This window comes from Eleutherodactylus coqui, unplaced genomic scaffold (genome assembly GCF_035609145.1).
Source record: "Eleutherodactylus coqui strain aEleCoq1 unplaced genomic scaffold, aEleCoq1.hap1 HAP1_SCAFFOLD_113, whole genome shotgun sequence".
NCBI classification, from domain to species: domain Eukaryota; kingdom Metazoa; phylum Chordata; class Amphibia; order Anura; family Eleutherodactylidae; genus Eleutherodactylus; species Eleutherodactylus coqui.
This window is the reverse complement of record NW_027102155.1, coordinates 15,301-21,103: the sequence shown is the minus strand read 5'-3', so window position 1 is coordinate 21,103 and position 5,803 is coordinate 15,301. Positions and strand designations below refer to the sequence as shown.

At 41.4% G+C, this 5,803-nt stretch overlaps 1 long non-coding RNA gene across 1 annotated transcript; it reads right to left on the bottom strand.

The window, feature by feature from the left end:
• Positions 1 to 329: 329 nt before the first annotated feature.
• LOC136598668 (uncharacterized) lies at positions 330 to 2,647 on the bottom strand. The gene is made up of 4 exons (XR_010788825.1): positions 2,002 to 2,647; positions 1,862 to 1,927; positions 820 to 1,181; positions 330 to 600 (listed from the first exon to the last, which is right to left on the bottom strand). It is a non-coding gene; the product is annotated as an uncharacterized lncRNA (long non-coding RNA).
• Positions 2,648 to 5,803: the final 3,156 nt, after the last annotated feature.

Genomic DNA, 5,803 nt, shown 5'->3' with positions numbered 1-5,803 from the left:
GAGAGAGGCAGATAGATAGAGAGAGGCAGACAGATAGATAGAGAGAGGCAGACAGATAGATAGAGAGAGGCAGATAGACAGATAGAGAGAGGCAGACAGATAGAGAGAGGCAGACAGATAGAGAGAGGCAGACAGATAGAGAGAGGCAGACAGATACACAGGCATACAGATATATATGTGTGTCAAAATACATACACACACAACCCACAGTTTGTGTGTGTATATATTATACACACTAACATACGCATATGTAGTCATGTATATACATAATGATAAAACGATTAGTGATTATAGTCGAGACGTTCCAAATAAAAAAACCACACACTATATTTCACAAAAAAATGTATTAACATTTTAAAATCTGTAAAGCCTGAATACAAAATTGCACAAATTAAAACATCCTACAAGTTCAACTGGAAATCCAAATTGCTTTCAGTCGGGTCCATGTAGAACTGGAAACCAGTGTAATTTCCTTGCGGATCAGGGTAAGCTGTCCGTATTGATTTAATCACACACGCTGGTATGGGGATTCTATTGTTTTTCCCCAAGAATCCATGTATCCACGCTGTATAAGAGCGATATGCGCCCACACGCATAACCCTAAGAAAAAACGAAAGGAAATATATTAATATTTCTAAACTTATTAAAAAAATTTTAATAGTCTACATGAAAACAAAAAAAAAAGATGCATTGATATCTTATGTTTTTCCATGTTGCCTTTTTCACTAACCTTTTTTCCTTTTCAAATAAACTTTTTCCTTTGTTAAAAATTATACTTGCATTGTCTTGTGTGTTGTACAATAAAATTGTAATAAATACCTATTGTTTGTGGTGTCGTACTGTCTCCGGGTGACCAGTGCAGATAGTCTTATCGCGTGTTCTATGTTTTCGCGCACAAGCGCATACTGAGCAAATAACGGATGTTGTGTAACACATACGCAAGCTTCTGGTAACATCTGTAGGACTACTTCGTGTTCTCGACAACAGACACACTCCGCCACTGTGGGCATGCAAATGCACTGCCCACAGTGACACCACTCTTTGTTGGCAAGCCTGCCATGGGGATCTTCAGTGGATCCTGAAGCACCCGCTTCTGGTGCACCCTGCGGATCGTTTTGAAAACACTGGAGACTGCTTATGTCCGCCTGAGCATATAGCGAGTCTGCCAGTTGTTGTTGAACCTAAGAAGGGAATAATATGAAGAATACTGTATTTAATGTTTTAGGAAAAAAGGAAGGGGTACATTTTTAATTGTATGGTGTTGCTGAAAGCGGCATGATCATCCTTATTAGGCAGGGCACAGATTCCTGTATGTATATGTGCATACATACACAGACGTACGTACGAGTTTGTATGTATATACACAGATGTACATACGTGTTTGTATGTATATACTGACTTACGGGTGTGTATGCATTAACACGTACACGCGTGCGTACCAGTGTATGCCTAAACACGTACACGCGTGTGTCTGTGTGTATATATATATATATATATATATTAAATATAATGTGTGTGTACACACGTAATTAAGTGTGACTGTATATACACATACACTCGTTCCTACGTGTGACTGTATATACACATACACTCGTTCCTACGTGTGTATGTATATACAGATACACACGTACGTTCGTGTGTATATACATACACACGCGCATGTGTGTATATACACACACACACATGTGTGTATGTATATACACAGGTGTGTGTATGTATATACACACACACACACACACGTGTGTGTATGTATATACACACATGAAATAATGTATTGAAATAATAAATTGTACAGGACTGATGCATAGTTGCGGTTTCAAACAATAAACAAAAAAAATTTTATACATATTTCAACACATACCGCCGAATAATGCCGAGTTTCGGGGAAATCCTCATCATTTTCCTCGCTATCAGATTAAAAGTCCTGCTAAAAAAAAAAAAATGTATTCTGTTTATTACCATTGGTTTGCTGCAACCTTTCTATTTTCAGCAAAAACTTACCTCTCCAAAAGAATCGGATGAATAATCAAGCTCCTCAAATTCAAGATCTTCCTGGTACATGTTTGTTCTTGAATTGGACTACAAAAAAACTTTAAAAAAAACAAAAAAACACCAAGTTAGTGGCACTTCAATAACAGTTATGGAAGCAGCAGCATTTTCTAATAACAATCTTTTAAAGGTCCATGGCAGGCATAATTTAGGCAAATTTTAGATTGATTACTGGGCGATTGTGGACAGATTGTTGATAGCTAGCATTATCCGCAGTCTGTAGGCAGATAGCATGCATATTGTATGTAGAATGCAGGTTAATAGTGTCGATTGAAGGCAGTGTTTGTGTGTAGATTGCATGCAGATGCTATGTCTATTCCATGCAAATTTTCCGAAGATTGCATGATAATTGTATGAATGAATTGTGCGGAATGTATGCTGATTCAAAGCGGTTTGCAGTCACATGCACATTGCAGCACATGGCAGGCACATGGAAGCACACGGCAGGCACAAAAAAAAAAAAAAGGCAGGCACATGGAAGCATACGGCAGGCACAAAAAAAAGCAGCAAACGGAAGCACACGGCAGGCACATGGAAGCACACGGCAGGCACATGGAAGCACACGGCAGGCAAATGGAAGCACACGGCAGGCCCCCCAAAAAAAAGAAGCACACGGCAGGCACCAAAAAAAAAAAGGGAAGCACACGGCAGGCAAAAAACAAAATAAAACAAAAAACACATGGAAGGCACACGGCAGGTATATGGAAGCACACGGCAGGCACAAAAAAACGAGAACACGCCAGGCACATGGAAGCACACGGCAGGCACCAAAAAAAAATAAAAATACCCCTGGCAGGCACACGGCAGGCACATAAAAGCACACGGCAAGCACAAAAAAATAAAATAAAATACACTGCAGGCACATGAAAGCACACGGCAGGCACAAAAATAAAGAAAAAAAAAAAAAAAGCCGGCACAAAAAAAAAGAAAAAAAAAATACACGGCAGGCACATGAAAGCACACGGTAGGCACAAAAAATAAAAAAATAAGCACATGGCAGGCGAATGGAAGCAGGCGGCATGCACAATAAACACTGCAGTCGCGATAGCAGCACACAGCAGGAAAAAAAAAACGCAGCACATGGCAGGCACTATAAAAATGTAAGACACATTACTATACAGGGCATGCACAATACATTTTTCATGCACAGACTCACTGCATAAGGCAATGATCCTGTGCTAATAAAAGCATGAAAGAGTACCGCGGAAAGGTGCACTTACCTGCGCTTCTGTGTGGTCAAGAGATGGGAGAAACAGCTGTTTGCTGTTTTCTCCGGTAGACTCCACCTCCCGCTGTGACGCTTTCTGCCGACCAGCCAATGTGGCGGCTGGAGCGGCGTTTCATTCATTTGCAAGTGCACGCCTCCACCGATGACGTCAGTCACCTGCTCACGTGACCGGCGTCTCGGGAGCGCGCATGAAGGCCTCCAGGAAGAGCGAGCATTGCACCGTGGAACGCACCCAGGGACAACGCAGGCGCCATCTTACATGGAGAAGTTTAAAAGTTATTATTTCTGCTAAACTGTAAGTAGGATGCGGTTTATAACCGCTCAAAAGGGCTGCTTTATGACGGGGGGTGACAGGGGGAATGGGCTAATAATATAAAATTTTGCGGTTTTGCCTCGGACAACCCCTTTAAAACAAATTAAATTTCAGAAAAGCTTTGGGAGCTCAAGATGAATGTTTATGCGAAATCCAAGAAGCTGTTGTACAAACAGGTAAACTAAACATAATAATTCAAACTAATTGACTTTGAAGTTAATTTTTGTTTATTTAGCATCTATGAAAATATACCTACTTATCTTAACTCTAAGCTGCTCCATTACTTTACTGGGAATATAAAGTTTTGTGCTTAGCTTAAAGCCATATATAAAAGTTCTTCTAAATGTATATAGTATGATCATTTTCCTTAGGACTCTAAAATGTGGCAAAAAATGCCATTCTCACACCGTTATCCTACCAGCTGCAGGGTGTATTTTTTAGTGCTGTGCCACAGCTGCTGCAGAACATCAAAATATACACTATCAAAATAATTTTCAGACATGAATGTCTCTTTACTTCTAAGGCCGGAATCACACAGGCGAGAAACTTGCGCCAGTTTTCTGCGATGCAAGAGCCCGGAAAATGACACAACTATGAAATGTATTTTTTTCAATGTGTTTATTCCCATGTGCGACTTTTCTCTTTATGTGATCCTGCGAGAATTAAAAACCGCAGCATGTCCTGTCTTGTTTCAGAATGGTATGTCTTCTTGCCCATGTGTTCCTAAGGACCCTCTGTATTCTCGCATTGCCTTGTGTTGTCTTGCAATGTTTCTGTGATGCATTTTCATGCGTATTGCTATGGGAATATATGCAAATTTAAGCGGACGTGCTCATCAGCTTCTTAGCAGTGTGGAGGCCTGTTTGGAGCAGCGTGGAGGCAGGAGTTGTTGGCAACTTTCAAAAACACGACATACATTTATATAGACGAGGAGCACTTGATCTATCTGGTGCAGGGGCACCCCATCCTGTGGTACATCAGGAGAGTGGAGTACCATATCAGGAGCCGGAGGGACTTGGTGTAGGAGGAAGTTGCAGAGCTTCTTTTAGGGAAGCAGTGGGAGTCCCCACACTCCCTCCACAATACTGATGCCAGCCATAAGCCCCGTTCCCTGCAAATGATGCAACAGGATACCCGCCTGTATCACATCTTGTATCCAAGCTAAAGGCAGCCCAATAGGTTACTAGAGCCTCCATGCCCCCCTGTATCACAATTTGCATCCAAGCTAGAGGCAGCCCAACAGAGTACTAGAGCCTCAATGCCCCCGTATCACATCTTGTATTCAAGCTAGAGGTGGTACAACAGGGTACTAGAGCCTCCATGCCCACCCATATCCCATCTTGCATCCAGGCTAGAGGCGGTACAACAGGGTACTAGAGCCTCCATGCCTGCCCATATCACATCTTTTATCTAAGCAGGAGATGGTACAACGGGGTACTAGTGCCTCCATAGCCACCCATATCATATCTTGCATCCAAGCTAGAGGTGGTACAACAGGGTACTAGAGCCTTCATGCATGCTGTACCACATCTTGCATCCAAGCTAGAGGCCGTACAACAGGATACTAGAGCCTCTATGCCCACCGTTATCACATCTTGTATGCAAGCTAGAGGCAGTACAACAGGGTATTAGAGCCTCCATGCTGCCCTTATCACATCTTGTATGTAAGCTAGAGGTGGTACAGCAGACTACTAGAGCCTCCATGAGAAGGAAATATATATATCCTTGTAGGTAGATAAGAGAAAACAATGGAATATATACATTTATATAGATATAGTTATGTGCCTTTCTTTTTATATGTATACTAACTTTATTCTCATATGTACTAACTCTATGAAAAACTTAATACTTCGCCTTACATCAGATATGCCAAGATGCTTTGCAAGGCAAACAGAGAAAGAATGTCCAAAGAAACTGGATGAAGGTTAAAGTGAAGGAGAGAAGAGATATGGAGAATGCATGCTTAGCTGCTTTTTTAGAATTGAGTGGGTGATTCTTTGCACTGGAGTTAATTGAATATGTGATTTTCTGTACATAAGCCAGAGGCGCCATATCAAGATAACGACTGTTCAACTATGCATCTGAACTTTCACTATCTCAGGCCGGAAATCCGGACTTTCCATATATGGTTATACGGTGGAGTTGAGCCAATGAGCTCATCACCCATTTCTAGTTATGAGACCAAAGGGTATAAGATCCCATGTAATCTGTAA